The 21,885-nt window shown below is 34.2% G+C and overlaps 2 long non-coding RNA genes across 2 annotated transcripts in view; one reads left to right on the forward strand and one right to left on the reverse strand.

The window, feature by feature from the left end:
* Nucleotides 1-5,678, forward strand: part of LOC105475439 (uncharacterized) — a 102,932-nt gene extending 97,254 nt beyond the window's left edge. Inside the window, exon 3 of the long non-coding RNA XR_983351.3 lies at nucleotides 5,130-5,678. This is a non-coding gene — a long non-coding RNA (uncharacterized lncRNA). The remainder of the gene's footprint in view (nucleotides 1-5,129) is intronic.
* The window catches only part of LOC105475435 (uncharacterized), a 248,925-nt gene that overhangs the window by 79,325 nt on the left and 147,715 nt on the right, over nucleotides 1-21,885 (reverse strand). The gene's annotated exons all lie outside the window — the stretch shown is intronic.

A 21,885-nucleotide genomic window follows, 5' to 3' on the forward strand; every position in this document is an offset into this window, starting at 1 on the left:
GAAAGTAATTGTAGTTGCTAGGGTTTGGGAGGTGGTAGAGATGAGATGATGTTGGTTAAAGGGTACATACTTTCATTTACAAGACGAATATGTTAAAGGGATCTAATCTTTATAATAGTGACCATAGTTAATCATACAATTGTATACTTGAAATTTGCTAAGAAAGTAGACCTTAAATGCTATTACACACACACATACACATATTAAACATGTGAGGATGTGATAATTAGCTTGATTAAATTATTTCACAATGTATACATGTATTATCACTTTATACACTCCAAAGACATAATTTTGTCAGTTATACCTTAATAAAGTTGAAAGCAAAAAGATGTATGCTTCAGGTATCCCTGTGTAGCCCCTATCAGACTAATTCCCATGCAGAGTATTTGAAAAATTTAGAAATGTGGGCAGATAGCAGAGGGAATTTAACACTTTAAAGAAGGAAACATTATAAGATCAATACCCTATTTTTTATGGCTTCTCACCCTATGGAATGATGGTCTACACTCTGCAGATGACTGAAACTTCTAAATAAAAACACACTTGCTAGCTTAAAAGAAATACCATAGGAAAATGTCCAGAGAAACATATGCCCACATCTACTGGAAATTGAGGGCTAAATTTTAGAAAGAAGAGAGCCAGAGAAGAAGAACCTAAATCCTATTTAAACTCTTTCTGAGTCTATGGGTAACACCTGAACTACACAAACTCAAAGCAGACACCCATGCATTTTAAATCCTTTCTGGAATTCTGCCTACTGCACTGAGCACATATTAATGGTAGACAAATTATTCCTTGAAAAATGGGAAATGTAATTTCAGCTCTGCCAAGAAGAAGCAAAAATGGTTTACATTTTCAGAGTCCAATTGTGCTAGAATGAATAATTCATAGGACCTCAAAGTAAGAGATAAGACAGATAATTCATCCAATTCACACTAAAATGTCCCCTAGCTCTTAGATGGTGTGGTACATGCACATTCCTTCCTGCCACCTGAAGTCACATTATTGTGCAAATTATTGGATATCACATAGAATATAATAGGAGTTATTTTCTGTAGTAAGCTGAATTATGGCTCTGTGTTTTTCATAACATTTTTGTTAGATTGAGGCTTTAGATTAAAATTTTTAACTTAATCTCCTCTCATTAAAACTTTAAAATAAATTGTAAACTGTAACTGGATTAAACCAATGCCTCACGGTAGTCTTCAGTACTGATCTATAGCATTTCTATTTCTCTTCCTCCTTAATATAAACTAAAATTGCATTTCACTCTTATAGCTAATGAAATATGAACATAGATGACATATAAAATCACTGGAGTATAGCCTTGAAGAGTTAATGCACATTTTTTTTCTGTCTTCTCCTATTTCTATAGTAATTAGTGGTATTTCACATGGTAGTTACTTTTGACTCCCTGAGAGACAATAACAGAGAAACAGGAAAAATATTTAAAAAGACGAAAGCATATTATGTATCTCCACACAAACATGCAATGGACAAGTACCCCCCCAAACTAGGATGGAGGGGGAAAAAGAATGTATATTATTGAAGAAAAGAGTAAGCCAGAAATAAAGAGGAGGTGGTGTATTTGGTGGGTATTGACTGAGCACCACAAATTAAACAGGAATTTTTGTCAAGACTCACCGTCCCTGAGTCTGAGCCAGAAAATACTCAATGACTTTTATGAAGGTGTCTCTTTATATAACCACATACACCATTGTCCATTTTAAAATGGCTTTCTAAAACTTTCAATCATGTGGAATAATTAATAACTAATTTGCCAACCAAAACATAAAAACTTAAAAAAAGCATCACCTTTCAGGATAGTTGCATATTACTTCAATATCTGAAAACTAGAGAAATACACCACCACATGGTAGCTATAGCATGTAGAGAAGGATTATATACCTGGCATGTAAAAAGGCAAAGACCCTCTCAACCAACTTTGTTACACAGCCCTCCACCACACATGGCATAAAATGAGAATCCAATATATAGAAATTAACATACATTTAACTTTACTCTAAACTATTTTGGATGGTATAATATTCACAATACTGTCTCTCTTTTTTTTCCAGGAAAAAAATAAACTGCTTAGGATAGCACAGAAAATCAACCAATATTTTATTGATATGTTTCTCCATAACAGGACAGAAAATGATTTTCTAAGTTCAAAGAAAAATGAAACTCACTGGTGGTCTCTAAATAATTCAGACTCCATAGGCAAAGTAGATCCTCAATGTACTTATACTAGAAAATGAACAACTCTAAATGTAAAAGAGCTCTGATAATACAAACTGAAGCAGTCCTACTTCACGGAATCTGGAACTAAGGAAACATAAAAACTGATAATGTGCGAGAAGCAAATATAGCAATGAAAAATATACCCAGAAGTTCCTTACATTTTTCAATTATTCATCTTATATTTTCATTTCATGTGTGTGAGGAAAGAGATCTTGAGTATAAAACTATAAATATGTGAGCATTTTATTCTCTTCCTACCTGTTTGACTGTTCACCCATATAATGGAATGTGACAGAAAAGTTATTTTTGTAAACATATTTAGCTTAGCCAGACATACACAGAGAATAATTTTCTATTTTCTTATGGGCCAACAAGTAGCGTTGTTATATATCAGAATTCTACAAGAACACAAGTCTTCATTTCTAGTAAAAATGCATCTGCTCCCTTGCTGCTCTATCAAGTTTAGTTACTCAGATACTATTGAATGAAGCTGGACTCCTAGACTCCCTGTGTAGTCCTGCCTGCTAATAGTGCATCTGTAAAACTCCTCTAAAGATTGCTGTGGAAATGTTTCAATAAATGTAATAACTTAAGAAAAAAAGAAGAAAAGAAAAAAAAAGAGCTAAAAAGGAAAAGTTGTCAAGTGGAACAAATATCAGCAACTTGGAAAACAGATGTTTGAATCCCTTCCATCTGAAAAGTATTTATTAAGCCTGTTACGTGCCTAGCCCTGTTTCAGGCACTGAATGATATTAGTTAATGTTGCTGACTTGAATTTTGCCATTAAATATTCACGTAAAAGAAATAACGTATCCCAATATGTGTTTTAGATACTGAACACCAAAAACACCCAAAGGAAATATAACGAGGAAAGTTTGTTGAAAATACCAACTTTCGGCATTTAATTCATTGCATGATTAAAACACTGTGTTAAAATTTGGGACACACATAAATGTTATAATTGAATTATATAGTACAACTTGGATTTAAATAAATACATTCTGTAGCTGAGGTACAACACATGACCTCTGGGAACACATGAGAATGCATAATTTACGTTTCTACAAAACTAATAGAGGATGTTAAATTTAAGTCAAATACAATATTAATATTGTGAATATATGACAGATGAATATGATTTTGACTGGAGAAAAAAATGGGGTGATGTTAGAAAGACTAAAATAGCATAGCTTAAGAGGATAAGATGCAACTTGGATACTGCTTTGAAGAAATGATTCATTCTGATTGCAAGTAAAGGAAATTTAAGAATGCAAAATATAAAAATGCGGTCAGAGACAGTGGCTCAAGCCTGTAATCTCAACACTTGGTGAGGTAGAGGTGGGCAGATCACCCGAAGTCAGGAGTTACAGCTCAGCCTGGCCAACATGGTGAAACCCTGTGTCTACTAAAAATACAAAAATTAGCTGGATATAGTAGCAGGCGCCTGTTATCCCAGCTACATGTGAGGCTAAGACAGGAGAATAGCTTGAACTGGCAGGCGAAGGTTGCAGTGATCTGAGACCACGCCACTGCACTCCAGCCTGGGCAACAAGAGTGAAACTCCATCTCAAAAAAATATATATATGAAAATGCATATTGAATACAGAACATAGCAATTATTATCACATATATAAATATTTAATAAAATATACATGTACTTATACACGGACAAAAATGTGTCCTTTGGACTTTTTTCCAGAAGATAAAGTATGTCTTATTTAATTTTATTGTTATTTATTTTTTAGAGACAAGTTCTCCCTCTATCACCCAGGCTGGAGTGTAGTGGCATGATCATGAGCATAGCTCACTGCAGCTTTGAATTCCTGGGCTCAAGTGATCTTCCTACCTCAGCCTCACCCAGTTAATTGTTTAAATATTTAAAAAATAATAAAATATTGGAGAGATGGGCACTTGCTATTTTGCCTAGGCTGATCTTGAACTCCTGACCCCAAGTGACCCTCCGGCCTTGGCCTCTTAAATTGCTGGGATTGTATGTGTGAGTCACTGCACCCAGCCAAAATATGTTTTAGAAAGCAACTCTGAAAATAGTATACAAGGGAAACTAGAGAGATAAGAGTTAATAACACTATTTTAATCAGTCATTCATATATCTGTTTTGGCACAATTTCTTTAAGGTGTTTGGCAGAACCCCAATTCCTTGAGATGTTAAGAAGTGTTATGTTAAAAGAAAACATCTGAGATAAAATACAAGAGTGTTAAAGAATGTTATGAAACAAAATAAATAATTTTGGGGATCAAATAAATTTGGAAATACAGATTGGAGAGTTAAGCAAAAATATTAACTAGAGGTCATGGGATACATTAAAACATGTTAATGTATTTTCAAGTGGAGACTATTTCATGCAGAATTTCTAAGATGTTTACATTTCCATTTTTTTTAAGGAGAGTTTCAAGGGAGTGGTATGCCAACTAATACATTTCCGAAGGACAGCTTTTAAATTACTAACTGATATTACCTAAAACTTCCTATAAATGCTAAAGTCAAAGCGATGGGTCTAACAAAAGAAAAGGGGTAAAGTGGAAATTGAGGGCCATATGATGTTTCTACCTCCCCTTTCACCCTAATTCAGTAATGTCACAAGAGACTATCCTAATTCCTAAATATTTTAGAAACCTTCTGTAGCCCATATGCTATAACTCAAAAAATCATCTGTGGAGTCCACTGAAATCCATATTATTTAGGGCATATAATGATTAATCTGTAAAATCCACTGGCAGCTACTGTTGCCTTGGGTTTTTATTTTATTGTTATGCCTACAGGTTTTTGATGACATAATAATAGATGAAGTGTGACAGAATAGAGAATCTATTACATTTCTTTCCACACATAGCAGGTTTAATAGGTCTCTTCTTTATTGCAGAACACTGAAAATAATATGGCAGAGAAAACACAGGAGAAGAGAAACAACAACAAAAAAGAAAAACAAACAAAAAGAGAAACAAAGGGCATTGAGATAAGAAAGAAAATGGAATAATTAGAAAATGTCTCAGTTTCACATCTACAGCAGGAGTCCAGCGTTTGTAGAACATAATGGGGGCAAGGGGAAAGGCTGAAACATAGAAATTGACCAGTAGAGGTTGGGCACGGTGTCTCATGCCTGTAATTTCAGCACTTTGGGAGGCCAAGGCAACTGGATCCCTTGAGCTCAAGTGACAGAGACAAGCCTGGCAACGCTGCGAAAATACATGTCTACTAATAGGCATTGTGGCAGTTACTAGGGAGGCTGAGGTAGGGAATCTCTTGAGACCAGGCTTGGAGGTTGAAGTGAGGCAAGATCATACCACTACACCCCAACCTCCTAGCCTGGGTGACAGAATGAGACCTGGTCGAAAGAAAAGAGAAGAGAAGAGAAGAGAAGAGAAGAGAAGAGAAGAGAAGAGAAGAGAAGAGAAGAGAAGAGAAGAGAAGAGAAGAGAAGAGAAGAGAGAAGAGAAGAGAAGAGAAGAGAAGAGAGAGGAGAGGAGAGGGGAGGGGAGGGGAGGGGAGGGGAGGGGAGGGGAGGAGAGGAGAGGAGAGGAGAAGAAAAGAGAGAGGAGAGAGAGAGAAAGAAAGAAGGAAGGAAGGAAGGAAGGAAGGAAGGAAGGAAGGAAGGAGGGAGGGAGGGAGGGAGGGAGGGAGGGAGGGAGGGAGGGAGGGAAGAAAGGAAAGAAGGAAAGAAAGAGAGAGAGGAAGGAAAGGAAATAAAAGAAAGAAAGAAATTGACTAGAAACCTTCTTGTATTAAAATACAGTTTTTCTTTTACTTCTTTCCAATGCCTTGAGTATACTGTACTCCTTCCCTGTTTGTATCACTTTACACACAGGCCTCTATGCTAGATAAATCTTAGCTTTCTGTTCAAATTCTGAAAGCATCACCATTTTCAGGGAACCGTGTCAATAAATATGATTTCTTTGTCTGCTATTATTTAAGCTATCATAATGAGAATTTGATCAATTGGACAGGATGAAGTAGATAGCCCTTCGATGGGATCATGCTTTGTGAAAAACGATAGTTACTTTGACGTTTCCTTGGGGGAGTCAAGGTTATGATCAGAGTTGCTAAGATTCAGATTATTAAAGTCATGTATAATTTATTTATTTGGAAATGTTTCTTTTGTTTGTGACCCAATGCTTCTCTTCACCTTTTCTGAAGAAAGGTTTCATTTTCCTCTCACAGGAGCTACATTTGAAAATAGAAGAACAAAGTCTTCAGGAATTCACTGTAGAGGGAAAACCCACATTCATCATCACTCTCCCATACTGGGCTTTTCACTCCCTAAAGAATTTTACCTACATGCTAAATCTGAGATGGTAGAGTGACCTGAAAAAAGGGAAATTGTACAAAAAGCAGGCAAGACTAATTCAAAGATGCACAAAGCATAATACGAAGCAATGTGCCATCTACGTCAATGGCAGGGAGAAGCAGCAGGAGGCTAAGATAGAAGAAAACAAATGGCAGAAGAATGACTCAATTTGAAGGAATACATGGTGTGCTGCAAGGGTAAGGGGCAGCCTTTCTGAGGACAGAGAAAATCTCTATTGGCAGAGTCCAAAGTAATAATTTGTCAAATAGCTCACAAGAATGTCAGAACAGAAGGGGCAGCTGGTCACTGTGTATTTTATCACAGTCATAGATATGGTGCATAACAATAGCAACCAGAACCACTAGTTTGAAGGACAAATACATGATTATAATATAAACAAAACACACATTCATATAAAGGTACATTAAACCATCTGCCCTAGTTATCTCAGTTGATGTTTCCCTAGATTTCTATTCTATCTATGACGTATGTTTATATAATATGATGAACATAACATGATACTATGTGATATAATTGTAACATAATGTTGTCTTGCACTAGACAAATTAACTAAGTTCCAGGGTCCACGATTTTTTACCTAACTACAGATGTGTTCAATTAATATGAATTAAATGAGTAAATACTGACTCATACATTGCAACTCTCATGCAATTATCTTCCACATTCAGAGGTTAGAATAAACTCAAGAGCAAATAAATCTTTACATAATTTGCCTTTCTCCCCATTCCTTACCTTTATTTTATATGAAAATTTAATGATTACAGAACAAACTTAGTATAGGAGGGTCTGTTTGTTTTCTTTTTTTGAGTCAGAGTCTTGCTTTGTCACCCAGGCTTGGGTGCAGTGGCACGATCTCGGCTCACTGCAAGCTCAGCCTCACGGGTTCAAGTGATTCTCTTGCCTCAGTCTCCTGAGTAGCTGGGACTACAGGTATGTGCAACTGCGCTCAGCTAATTTTTGTATTTTTAGTAGAGACGGGGTTTCACCACGTTAGCTAGAATGATCTAGAACTACTGACCTCAGGTAATCCACCCACCTCGGCCTCCCAAAATGTTGAGATTACAGGCATGAGCCACTGCACTTGGCTGAGAAGTTATTTTCCTTAAAATAAAATTAAAAAGATGTCAGTGTTACTTTTGCTTATGAGTATGGCAGAGTGATGTGAGACATTATGTAAATAGTGTCAAGTCCAATGATATTAGTAGTGAAGGAAACAACTATAAATCGTGGCAAAATCCAAGACACATAAGAAAAACTGTTATGTTTCTCAGCTAGATTTTTTGTTTTTGTTTTTATTTCTGTTTTTGTTTATTTAATTTGAGCCAGGGAGATGCTAAAGAAATTGTACTAGGAGATACAACATTTGAGAGAGGGGAAATACAGAGATGTTAACTGTCAGTCAACAATCACAACATTCTGGCCACAGAGTAAATAGGTTTGAATCCAGAATTCGCTAGTTCGCAGAGATGCTGTTGAAGAATAAACAGAAAAAACAAGCAGAACTTCTGGTGGTCTCAAGGGATGAGACAGAAAAAAATAGAGACTTCAAAGACAAGATAACATTAGGTTGTTGCAAAAGTTGTTGTGGTTTTTGTCACTAAAAGCAATGGCAAAAACTGCAGTTACTTTTGCCCAAAGATAACTAGTAAAAAGCAAAAAGCAGTGAACTGAGTGAGACACACTGCTAGGTTTCCCTTCAAGGCAAAATCTGAAAAAACCTTCCTACTTATTCCAATAAGCAAATCAGAGTATTCAGAAATTCTACTTTGCTAAAAAGAAAAGAATATATTTCAGGACTTACAAGGACTACTGCAGGATTATAACCAGGGTCGTGACCATTATCAAAAAGAGTAGACATAAAAAGTATTGTCAAGAATGTGGAGAAAAGGGAGACTGTGCACTGTTGGTGAAAATATAAATTGGTACAAACCTTATGGAAAGGAGTATGGAAGTACCTCAAAAAAAACTTAAAATAGAACTACCATATGATCCAGCAGTCCCACTTGTCACATATCCAGGTACACAAAATTGATGTTGATACCCCGGCCACATCATATAAAAATTCTACTCCAGCTGAATAATAGCTTCATAGGCAACGCCATTTTACAAAATGTAACTGTCCCATGTGCTTATAATTTATATGCTCTTCTAAATTCATAAAAACATTCCTCTTAAGACTATCTTGTCCTATCTCCTTTCACTGCTTTCAATTAATATAAATTATCTTTAAATTTTCTCTTAGATTATAGAAAATTATGTCTGTAATAATGTGAAGTAATATTTTCTGATTATTAAATTATTGCACATTCATTGTAGAAAATTAATTTCAGTATATTTATATGACTTTTGTATACTTTATTATATAGTTGAGTTAAAAGTACAAGCTGATTTTAAAGCAGAACTAATTAAGCTATAGTTAATGATCCCAGAAGGAAGAAGATTTAACTACTGCTTGGTGATTTTATGATAAATATCTGCCACTGCGTTTATTAGTTTGCTAATCTTCCCCAATTAGAAATACGGCTTGAGACATTTAACAGCTTCAAAGATGCAAACTAAGATGACTAAAATTTCTTGGCAAAAAAAACAGCCATTCTGTTGTAGCATTGCTTTTCAGTTTTACTATATCATGCTAGTTTTTATGTTAACTAGTTTTCTAATCAATTTTAGCTTGCCTATAACTTGTTAATATTTTCCTAACTTCATTTTTGTTACAAATGTGAAATTTTAAACATTTTATTATATACTGTTATAAAGACATTTGAAAACATACAACGGGTGTGAATCAAATAAGCATTAAAAATTCATGCAGATCATCACAAATGTCACACCTAGTCATTAATCCATTAACACGAGGATATATCGTCATTCAGATGACTGTCATTGATATGGTTTGACTCTGTGTCCCCACATCTTGAATTGTAATCCTCAGAATTCCCAGGTGTAGAGGGAGGGAGCAGATGGGAGGTGATTGGATCATGGGGATGGTTTTACCCATGCTGTTCTCCTGATAGTGAGTCTCACAAGATGTGATGGTTTTAAAAGTGGCATTTTTTTCCTGTGTTTGCATTAATTTTCTTTCCTGCCACCTTGTGAAGAAGGTGCCTGCTTCCCCTCTGCTATGATTGTAAGTTTCCTGAGGCTTCCCTAGCCATATTTTCTATTAAGCCTATGGAACTGCGAGTCACTAAACCTCTTTCCTTTATAATTACCCAGTCTCAGGTAGTATCCTTCATAGCAGTGTGAAAAGTAACTAATAGAGTCCTTTCCTAAATAAACTTATTTATAAATCCCAAGTTCTCAAGATCATACCCAGCACACAAATTGGCCATTTTTTAAGTAATGACTTTATTATAATATACAAACCATAAAATTTACTTTCAAATTTGTGCAATTCAGTAGCTTTTAGTATATTCATGCAGTTGTACAATTATCACAACGGTCTAATTTTAGAACAGTTTATCACTTTAAAAAGGAAACAATTAACTAACTCTTCTCTTCTTCCCAAGCTCCTGGGAGACACAAATCTACCTGCTGTCTCTGTGCATTTGCCTGTTCTGCAGATTTTACAATCAATTGATTTATTTAATATGTGGCCTTTTAAAGGTATCTGGCTGTTTAAAATTTGTTACAATGTTTTCAGTCTTCATTTATGCTACCACATGTATCTATACTTCATTCCTCTTTATTGCCAAATACTATTCCATACTATGACTATGCTATATTTGTTTATATGTTAGCCAGTTGTTCAACTTTTGGATCGTATCTGAATTTTTGCTAATATGAAGAATGATGCTAGAAAAATGACATGTTTTAATGTAGATATATGTTTTTAATTATCTTGAGTATATGCCTATATATATATATATATATACACACACACGATATATATATATCATGTTTTGAAACTTTTGAACTGCTTTTTGAAGGGTCTGCATCATTTTACAAATCCACCAACACTTTAGAATTCCGATTTCTCCAAATTCTTGGAAACACTTGTAATTGTGTTTCTTTCTACTTTTTTATGTGAGCCCTCCTATTGGGTATAAAGTAATATTGCATCATGGGTTTGATTTTAATGTGTCTAATGACTAATAGTGTGGAGCATCTTCTTATGTGCTTATTGATCAATGTATATTTTCTTTAGAGAATTGTTCATGAAAATAATTTTCACCTTTTAACTAAGTTATTCACATTTTTATTAGTGAGTTATAAGTGGTATTTATATTTTCTAGGTACAAGTCTATTATCACGTGTATAATTTTCAAATGTTGCTACGATTATATTTGTTGAGTTTCCCTATTTGAATGATGTCCTTTGAAGCACAAAAGTTTTTAATTTGATGAAGTCAAATCAATGCACTCTTTCTCATTTTGCTTTCTTATCTTGTTTCATATCCAAGAAACATTATTTACAGAACTCTTACTCCTATATTTTCTTATAAGAATTTTATAATTTTAGCTTTCATATTTAGGTCTATAATCATCTTGAGTTGATTTTTGTATATGTTTCAGGTAGGGCTCAACTATCATTGTTTTGCATGTGAATATACTTTTGTCTCAGTAACATTTGTTATAAGTATTGTTTCCCTATTTAATTGTCTAAAATCAGTTGACCATAAAAAGGAATTTATTTTCAACTTTTATTACATCCAGTTTATCTACATGTTTATCCATTTGCAATACCATCTGTACTGACTACTGAAATTTTGTAGTAAATAATAAAAATCTGGACAAGTTAGCCCAAACTTTGTTGTTCTTTTCAAGGTGTGTTGGCTAATCTGGTTTCTTGGCATTTTCATATAAATTGAATGGTCAGTTGTGAATTTATACAAAAAGGTAGCTGGGGTTTGAGAGCAATTGTATCGATTTAGTAGATCATTATAAATTATTGATATTTTAACAGTTTTGCATTCCATTTCATTAGTGTGGGATGTCAGTTTTCAATTCTTTAGACCTTCTGTAATTTCTGTCAACAATGTTGTGTAATTGTTAATGTACAAATCTTGAACTTATTTTTTAATTGTATTGTTAATTATTTTCTTTATCTTCATGCTACTGTAAATGGAGTTGTTTTTGAAATTTATTTTTTGATTTTGCCATTGTATAGAAATGAAATACATTTGTTTGTAAATCTGGTATTCTGCAAACTTGATAAACTTGTGTATTAGTTCAAATAGTTTTGCATGTATGTGTATGTATGGATTTCTCAGGATTTTCTATATATAAGATTATTTCACCTGCCAATAGAGAGAGCTTTTCTTGTCTTCAAATCTAAATGGCTTTTATTTCTTATCCTTGTCTACTTATCCTGGCTAGAATTTCTAGTACCACATTGAACGGAAGTGGTGAAATCAGACAATCTTGTTCTCTTTCTTATCATAGGGGAAGAACATTCACTCTTTAAGTATTATATAAATAAGTATGAGTATATAATCCAATGCTTTATCAGATTCTGAGAGTTCTCTTCTAATCATAGGTTGTTGTGTGATTTTATCATGAACGTGCATTGGATTTTATCAAGTGTTTTTTTTTTTCTGTTTCTATTGAGACAATAATGTATTTTTTATCCTTTATTCTAGTAATATGATGTCTTACACTGATCCCAATAAATCATGTTTTATAGTTCTCTATATGTTCTTAAATTCAGTTGTTAAATATTTTGTTGAGGGTTATCATGTTAATGTTGATAAATGATACTTTATTATTTTATGTGACGTCTTTGGTTGTGGTATCAGGGTATTTCTGGCCTCATAGAATGTTTAGGAAAGTGAATTTCTAATTTTTTTGAAGTGTTTTGAAGGACTGGTGTTAATTCTTCTTTAATCACTTGGTAAAATTCATCAGCTTCACTGGTACCTAGGCTTTTCTTCCGTGATTTTAAGTTTTTAAATTAATGTAATACTTGATATAGGTATACTTTATGATGTGGAATACAGGGGCATCCTCTTGAACACAGTTTAGGCAAATTATATGGTGATGTCTTTGCAGATGTGATTAAATGAAAGATTTTGAGATAAGTAGATTATCCTGGTTATTCAGATGGGCCCTAATTGAGAGCACAAGTGTCCTACTAAGATAAGGGCTAAGAGAGATTTGACACAGATAAATCGGATACTCACACAAGAAGATGCTGTAAGAAAATAGAATCAAGCAATTTAAAGATTTTGGCCTAGAAAGATCAGCATAATGTAGCCATAAGCCAAGGAAAACTCACATCCACAAGCACCTGGAGCAGACAAGGAATGATACTCATCTAAAGCCTCCAGAGAACATGAAGCCCTGCTAACACCTTTGTTTTGGCTCAGCGATACTGATTTTGGATTAGTGGCATCCAGAACTCTGAGAACATAAATTTCTGTTGTTTTAAGCCACCAAGTTTGTGATACTTTGTTTTTATTTTTTCTTTTCACCACTTTTATAATAATAGAAGTGTACATATCTATGGTATAACATGTTTTGAAATATATATATATAATATATATATACACACACGCATATATATATAACAAATATATACACATTGTGGAATGGCTAAATCAAGCTAATTAACATATCTACTTACATCACACACTTTGTGTGTGTGTGTGTGTGGTCAGAACACTTAAAATCTATTCTCTAGTATTTTGTTATAGTAGTTATAGAAAACTAATTCATAGATCTATATTTGGATTTTTAAAAATATTACTGAAGTCAGCTTTGTAGTCTGTGACTTTTCAAAATATTTATACTTTTTTATTTTTATATATTTTTATTTTTTGAGATGGATCTCACTCTGTCGCCCAGGCTGGAGTGCAGTGGCACGATCTCAGCTCACTGCAACCTCTGCCTCCTGGGTTCAAATAATTCTCCCTGCCTCAGCCTCCCAAGTACTTGGAATTACAGGTGCATACCACCATGCCTGGCTAATTTTTGCATTTTTTTTTTAGTAGAGATGGGGTTTCACCATGTTGGTTGGACTGGTCTCGAACTTCTGACCTCAGGTGATCCATCTGCCGGCCTCTCAAAGTGCTGGGATTACAGTCAGAGTCATAAGCCACCATGCCTGGCCAATATTTATATATTTTATCATTTAAATAATTAGTTGGGATTGAATTAAGGTTCCACCTTGTAATTCTTTGTATTTGTGTATGGTTAGTGTTAATTTTCCCTTTTTTCATTCTAGATTTTTCGTAATTTGATGGCTTCACTCTGTTTTCTAGGCCAAGTAACAAAATTTATCAGTTTTATAGATCAAAACATCAGCTTTGGTTTTGTTGATTTTCTTTATGACTAGTGCCCTTTATTTCTGCTGCCATCTTCATTATTTTCTTCCTAGTGCTTGCTTTAGGTTTAATTCTTTTGCTATTGTTATAAGGTATTATAAAATTCTCATGTAGCACTGTTTTAGCTACATCCTATACTTTTTGTGTGCTGTATTTTTATTTCCATTTCTTGTTATAGCATGTCTAATTTCCTTGAGATTTATTCTTTGTCTCCCTAGTTACTTAGAAGTGTGTTTAATTGGTACATATTTGTATAAACAGAAACAGATGTACTTAAGCTCTCTCTCTTCTCTTACAACTCATCTTTCTCAACCAAACTTTTTATAATGGTTGTCACCAAGACCCAATGCCTCCGCTTCTCCTCCATTCATTCTGCACTGTGGTTCTCACTCCTCACTGCACTTCATGTTACATGGAGAGCTTCCACTGCCCTCCCCAGCACCCCAATCCTGCAGCACTGACCTTCTCTAGAGTCAGGCTCTTCGTTGTTCCAAGCTAATGTTACCTTTGCCCAGAGAGCTCTTCTCTGGGCTCTCTGTCACATCACCTTTATCATATCTTGGATGAAGTGTCAGCTCTTTAGGAACTTTAACCCGTTCTATCCAGGTCAGGTTAACTTAACCTAGGTCATTTATTCGGTAGCATTCTGTCCACTTTCTTCATGGAACTTATTAAAACTGTGACTGTATTATCATTGGTATTAGTTGAGTAGGCTGCCATTACAAATTATCACAGACTGGGTGGCTTAAATAAACAAACAAACAAAAAATTCTTTTCTCTCAGTTTTGGAGGTTAGAAGTCCAATTTGTCAGGAGGTTGGTTCCTTCTAAGAGTCATGAGGGAAAGAGCTATTCCAGGCCTGTCTCTTTGGCTTAGAGATGACTGAAATCGTTGGTATATTTGTGTCCTTCAAATGTCACTTTGAAATTTGATCCCCAATATTGGAGGCGGGGCCTAGAGGGAGAAATTTGATCATGGGGGGCAAATTCCTCATGAATGGCTTGGTGCCCTCCTCGAGATAATGAGTGAGTACCCCATCTGAGTTCACCAGAATTGGTTGTTTGAAAGACTGTGACACCTCCCACCTCTGTGTCTCACTCCTGATCTCACCATGTGATGTGCTGGCTACCCCTTAGTCTTATGCCCTGAGCAGAAGCCTACCAAGGTCCTCAACAGCAGCATTTGTATGTGCCATGCTTCTTGACAGCCTGCAGAACTGTGAGCCAATTAAATCTCTTTTCTTTATGAATTACCCAGTCTCAGATAGTTCCTTTATAGCAATGTAAAAACAGCCTAACACAATGACTCTGTTCTCCCTATCTTCTTATTATTTTTTCTCTGTATGTCTCAGGTCCAAATATTCTCTTTCTATAAAGACTGTCATGTTGAATTTGGGTCATGTTAATGATGTCATTTTAACTTAATTACTACTGTAAAGTTCCTGTCTCCAAATATGGCCACATCCTAGGTCCTGGGGGTTAGGATTTCACATATAAATTTGATGGTAGCATGGGGCAAAAAGACAAAATTCAGTTCATAACACAAGATATACAAGTAGCCCTGACTATCTAGTTCAATGTTTTATCTGTGTTACCATGGTATAGATAGATAACTTTATATCCTAAAATCTATACACAGCAAAGTTTATCTGGCCTTCAGAGGGATGCATGTACATTCTAAGAGTTTAGAGTGAAATCCTGGAATCCTTCCCATTCCGTCTCCAAGGGGTGAAAATTTTGTCTCTTTTCAAGAAGAGGAAAGTCAGTAGCCATTTTTTCCTATATATAAGCAGAGACTATCCTTTTTGTTCCATCCCTCTCACATGGAAGTTCTGGCCACTCATGTAGAAAATGTTTTCATCTGGCTTTCATTGCAACACCTGAGGGGTGAGCACTGGGAAAAGGGAACACAGTTATTTGTATGTGAATAATCTATTACTTATAAATAATAATGTACATATTGTTGATAGAATTATTAAAGATGGATGGTTACAAACACAAATTTGAGTATCTTTTCACACACATGTTAGCCATTTAGAATTCTAATTTTGAAAGTGCCTGTTGAGTATTTTGCTCAATTTTCTATTAGGTTCATGTCAATTTCAACTATAGGTTTTAGTTACAAAGTTAGGAATTTAATAATAAGAGGGGAATTCATGGGAAAGAGAACAAAGGAAAAGATGAAAAGACACAAAAGAGATAGGAACATAAAGGAAAGAATCTCTCTGTGAATTACTCTTTTCAAGTTCCATGTTTATTAAAAGATGTCAGTAACAGCTAGTGACTCTTGTTTATGAATTTTGGAAAATAATGATTTGAAGGCTTAAAGCTATTATTGGAAAGTTCTGGTTTTTTTATAGACAACCAGTGATTTTCCATACAATTAGAGAATAATTGATTTTTTTGATTATCAATGAATCGATGAATCATAAAAGGCAGTGAATGGGGAATATTTCTGTGATGCTAGAGATTTCTATGCTAGAGATTCTTACAAAATCTCATTCTTTACATTTAGGACCCCTTATGATGGATTAAATAAAATTAGTCACGTCTTAAATCTGCTTTAAATCTGTTATTTGTAGTAGGGAGTCTTAAGACATTTTTTAAAGTACAAGTTCTTTTGTTATGTGAGAGATTCACCATGCTGTTGCAATTTCATCTTTCTGAGGAGAAAAAAACAGTCCTGCTGTTATATAGGACAGAGGCTGCAAATAAACTGAAGTGATGGTAATTCCTCAGACAGCAAGTATTTCAACAGTAAACTTTAACAGCATGATTGAAAAAGAGTGAACTGGCCCATTAAATTTGTTTTACTACTGCAAAATCTTTCACTCCAAACAGAAGCAGTTGCTACCATTCCCTACACTGTGATGCAGTCTTATCTAAGTAATTCCCTCTTCCTCACTGGGCAAAATTATGAACTCAATTTTTATTGCATAGAGCTACTTATAAAAAAAATCAGCTGGACAATTGACATTCTTCAAATAATGCATCTGGTGATCCTTTTCCAGCTGTGAACTATGTGATTATCTTCAGTAAACTACATTCAACTTTATTGTTTTATTTTGGAATTTTGAAATTTTCAAATAATCCTATTATTTTGTCTATTTAAAAACAATTGGGTTGTCTGTTATTTTATAGCTAATTTGAACATTCTTTATTCATTTATACTTCTTTAGATACAAAAAGCATATATCATTGTCTTATTATTGTTTGTCTTTTTTCTACTAATAGTGTTTGATAAATAAAATTTCTTAATTTTAATGAATTCTAATTTATAAATCTTTTAAAAGATGATTAATACTTTTTGTATGTTGTAGAAGACATCTTTTCCTATCTTAAATTTTGGAGTTTTTTCTAGAAGCATTTTTGTTTCATCTTTCATATTTAGGTAAATGATCCCGATTAAATTAATTTTTGTGTTTGGTGTGTGGTAGAATTCAAGGTTTTTTTTTGTTGTTGTTATTGTTGATGCTCATGTTGTTGTTTTTTTATACAGCTATCCAGTTAACCAACAACCACTCTTATATAAGTTTATCCTTTCAGCCAGGCGCAGTGGCTCACGCCTGTAATCCCAGCACTTTGGGAGGCCTAGGCGGGCGGATCACAAGGTCAGGAGATCGAGACCACGGTGAAACCCCGTCTCTACTAAAAATACAAAAAATTAGCCAGGCGTGGTGGCGGGCGCCTGTAGTCCCAGCTACTCAGGAGGCTGAGGCAGGAGAATGGCGGGAACCCGGGAGGCGGAGCTTGCAGTGAGCTGAGATCTCGCCACTGCACTCCAGCCTGGGAGACAGAGCGAGACTCCGTCTCAAAAAAAAAAAAAAAAAAAAAAGTTTACCCTTTCAACTTTGATATGTTTATCTTTCCTTACACCATCAGTCTGCTAAAGAAAGCAAAAGATTAGATGATTTGATAAGATATTAAACTTATTATGAACCCACTTACCAATATGAGTATTTTTAAAATTTTATTGTTTATATTGGGTTAGAATTACATAATTTTCAATCCTATACTAATTAGTTAAGCTGCATACTATTTCTTTTTACATTTTTTACATCTTCCCAATGAAAAACTTGTTAAAATAAAAGGTATTATTCATATTGGAAAAACTTATAATTGAGTTGGTAAGATATTTAACAAGATCATTACAACATATTCAAACGAGTTTGACAATGCAGGTAGATTATTTATCTGTGCTATGGCTTGCAAGTGTCACCCAGAATTTGTGCAGGAAATAATGCCCAAAGCAATAGTGTTAAGAGGTAAAACCTTTAAGAGGTGATTTGATCATGAAGGCTCTATTGTTACGAATATATTAATGCCATTATTACAAAAGTGCAATGGGTATAGCTTGAATCTGACCTCCAGTTTTATATTTCTTTTTCTCTTTTATGCTCCTTTTCTCTTCCGCCTTCTGCCATGGGGTGATGTAGCACAAAAGCCCTTGCCAGAGGTGGGCTCCTTGATCTTGGACTTCCTCGCCTTCAGGACTATACGAAATAAATCTCTGTTCATTACAAATTACTCAGTCTCAGACATTCTAATAAAGCAGCACAAAACAGACTAAGACAACATGCAAAACTGAAGAATAAAAACAAAATAAAATGATGGTTCAAAATTAACTTCAATCTATCCTTAAATTAACACCATGATTACAACCTATGAATGACTGACTAGAAAGTTTAGTGTAGTAGTATTAATGAACATGCATACTTGAGTTGTAACAATACTCAAAAATTCACACATTTTATCTGGAAGCAAGCTAGTGTATCTAATAAGATAAAATATTTTATTTGTTGAGTCAAAACAAACTCTCAAAATATTGCTAATCAGGAATAAGTCATTTTTCAATATTCTGTTTAACAAATTTTCTACTGTGTGGTCAGAAAGCCATTGGAGAATAAGGGCACACTCAGAAAAACCTTTAGGGTTATATTATGTTACACTTTTACTCTCTGATATCACAGATACCTATCTCATCTATTCAGTTCTTTAATCAATCAGCCAATATTGAGTAACTACTATATACCAGGGACATTTCTGATTCAATGTTTAAAATCTTCAAGAAAATAAACTTTTGACCCCTAAACAATTTTCACATTAAATTATAAGTATTTTTCTTCTTTTTCACCTCCTCTTCTTTCTCCTTCTTCCTCTTTTTCCCCTAGTTATGGATATTTTTGTTGTTGTTTATATAATAAAGCTTATATTCTAAGGACATTTTCTCTCTTTTTTTAACTTTTATTTTAAGTTCATGGGTACAAGTGCAGGTTTGTTTTACAGGTAAACTCACGTCACGGGGGGTTATTTTACAGATTATTTTATCACCTAGGTATTAAGCCTAGTACCTACCAGTTATTTTTTTCTTGATCCTCTCTCTCCTCTCAATTTCCACCCTCAATTGAGTCCTAGTATTTGTTGTTCCCCTCTATGTTTTCATCATTTGGTTCCCACTTATAAGAGAGAACATGTGATATTTGGTGTTCTGTTCCTACATTAGTGTGCTAAGGAGCCTCCAGCTCCATCCATGTTTCTCCAAAGGATGTAGCCTTTTTTTATAGCTGCATAGAATTTCATGTTGTATATGTACTACATTTTCTTTATCCAGTCTACCACTGATGGGCATTTAGGTCGATTCCTTCTCTTTGCTCTAGTCAATAGTACTGCAGTGAACACACGCGTGCATGTGTCTTTATAATAAAATGACTTACATTATTTTGGGTATATACCGAGTAATGGGATTTCTGGGTTGAATGATAGTTCTGTCTTTAAGCCTTTGAGGAATCGCCACACTGTTTTCCACAATGATTGAACTAATTTATATACCCACCAACAGCGCATAATTATTCTTCTTTTCTCTGCAATTTTGCCAGCAACTGTTATTTTTTGACTTTTTAATAATAGCCTTTCTGACAGGTGTGAGAGGGTATCTCTTTGTGCTTTTGAACTGCATGTCTCTAATAATCGTTGATGTTGAACTTTTTTCCATATATCTGTTGGCAGCACGTATGTCTTCTTTGCAAAAGTGTTTGTTTATGTCCTTTGCTCACTTTTTAATGGGGTGGTTTATCTTTCTTGTAAATTTGTTTAAGTTCCTTATAGATGCTGGACATTAGACCTTTGTCAGGTGCATAATTTACAAAAATTCTAAGGACATTTTCAAGAGAAATAAGATGTATCATTAAATCCCCACAATAGACCTAATAAACAAATGTGAAAAATCAGAAGAAAGTTTAAAAATTTAACTAAGAGATTATACCTGTGAAATTGAAATTAGAAAATGAGTTTATCTGACTATAGTGTACTGCGCTGTAAACTTTCAAACATATTTGAGTGAATGAAATAATTAGGAAGTGAAATAATGAAATTATTAGGAAGTAAGAACCTCATTTTCTTAGATTATATTATCATAGGATTCTCTCCTTGTTCAAGATTTCCATACTATAGACTATTTTAAAATAGACCAGCTGTAATCTCAAAGAAGATTGAGATGGAACACACCAAACTACTGAGTAAAGTGTCTTACACATTAATAAATTAGCAGCTAAATAGTAATAACACTAATGCTAATAATAGTAGAGAACTTACCATATGTCAGGCAGTTTGATATTCATCTAACTAATTTTATTAACTCTATAATGTAGATGACATTGTTATCCTTGTTTTACAGGTGAAGAAAATGAGGCTGAAGTATTTAATGACCTCCGCAAGATCACAAAGCTACTAAGTGACACAGCAGGATTCTGATTCAGGTGGTTTGGATCCAGAGTCCACACTTATAACTTAGACAGCCTGTTGGCTCTCTAAGACATGCCTATAATATATATTTAATATATGTTTCTTATATGACCTTACCATTTGTAACCTAGATTTCAGAAACATATAGTTTATTTAGGATTTCTCTTATTGTATTATAAATTAAACCAATCACCATTTTTGGTTGAATATTTTATTTCAGATGGCCAATAAAAAATGTGACTCACCCTGACTTTGCTTCCAGTAATATGATCACACAAGCCTAACAGGAAGGCAATTGATATAACATTATTTATGTTTTAAACATTATAAAATGATAGTCATGGAAGAGAAAAAGTGTAGAAGATAATTAATACACAGCAGAGCTATGACCAAATCTAAGATGTTCTGAATGCTATAATCACCACCTCCTACAACAACACTTTTTGCAGAGAATGCTATGAATATTTCATGTTAGATATGTAAAATTGCTATTTTCCCCAAGGAAGTGGTGCCTATGGCAAGGCAGGTGCACTTTCTCTAACGTGTTCCATGAAATGACATCTGACTGACTCATTTCTGTTCTGCAGTCTCAGCTGTTGCATGTAAATAACAATTATGCAAAGATTTGAAATGAAAAGGATGTCCTTTCCAATGGGCCCCATTTGGTAATTCCCAACTCTATAAAGAAAATGTTTTATAGATATTCATCTGTGCAGATGTCTAAGGTGGAGGCCATAAACTCTAAAATTATTGACATTCTGTTTACAAAGCAAAGGTCTGTTAAATCTGTTCAAGGAGGGCATCATTTTGAATGTTCCTATTGACAAATGTATGTAGTAGTATTTGAGGCATTTATTCTACTGTCATTTTTGAAAACTAAAAGGGAAAAGACTGACAAGCATGCGCCATATTCCCAGAAATTATGCAGGTATCCATTTCATTATTCTGGTTAATTTCATGTTTCTTAAAAACCAGATTATATTTGAAATAGAGACATGTTGAATAAATTAGAGAACCATGATGTAAATATTAGCAAATTAAAGCAGATAGCCATAAAACAATAGGGGAATTTTGAATCATATAAATGAAAGCATTAAAAGGATTTTCTAGAGTACCAAACACACAGTTTGCTGAATAAGCATATAAAAGTAAGATGTGGTTCTTTATATGGTATATTGTATGTACCACTTCAGCTGAGCAAAAACAAACAAAAATATGTTCTTTTTTCTCTTTTTGGAAAATTTATTTATATCCTTAAGAAGAATTTCACTGCAATTCATACATAAGTCACACTACTTTAAATAAAGCA

This window comes from Macaca nemestrina, chromosome 4, assembly GCF_043159975.1.
Source record: "Macaca nemestrina isolate mMacNem1 chromosome 4, mMacNem.hap1, whole genome shotgun sequence".
NCBI classification, from domain to species: domain Eukaryota; kingdom Metazoa; phylum Chordata; class Mammalia; order Primates; family Cercopithecidae; genus Macaca; species Macaca nemestrina.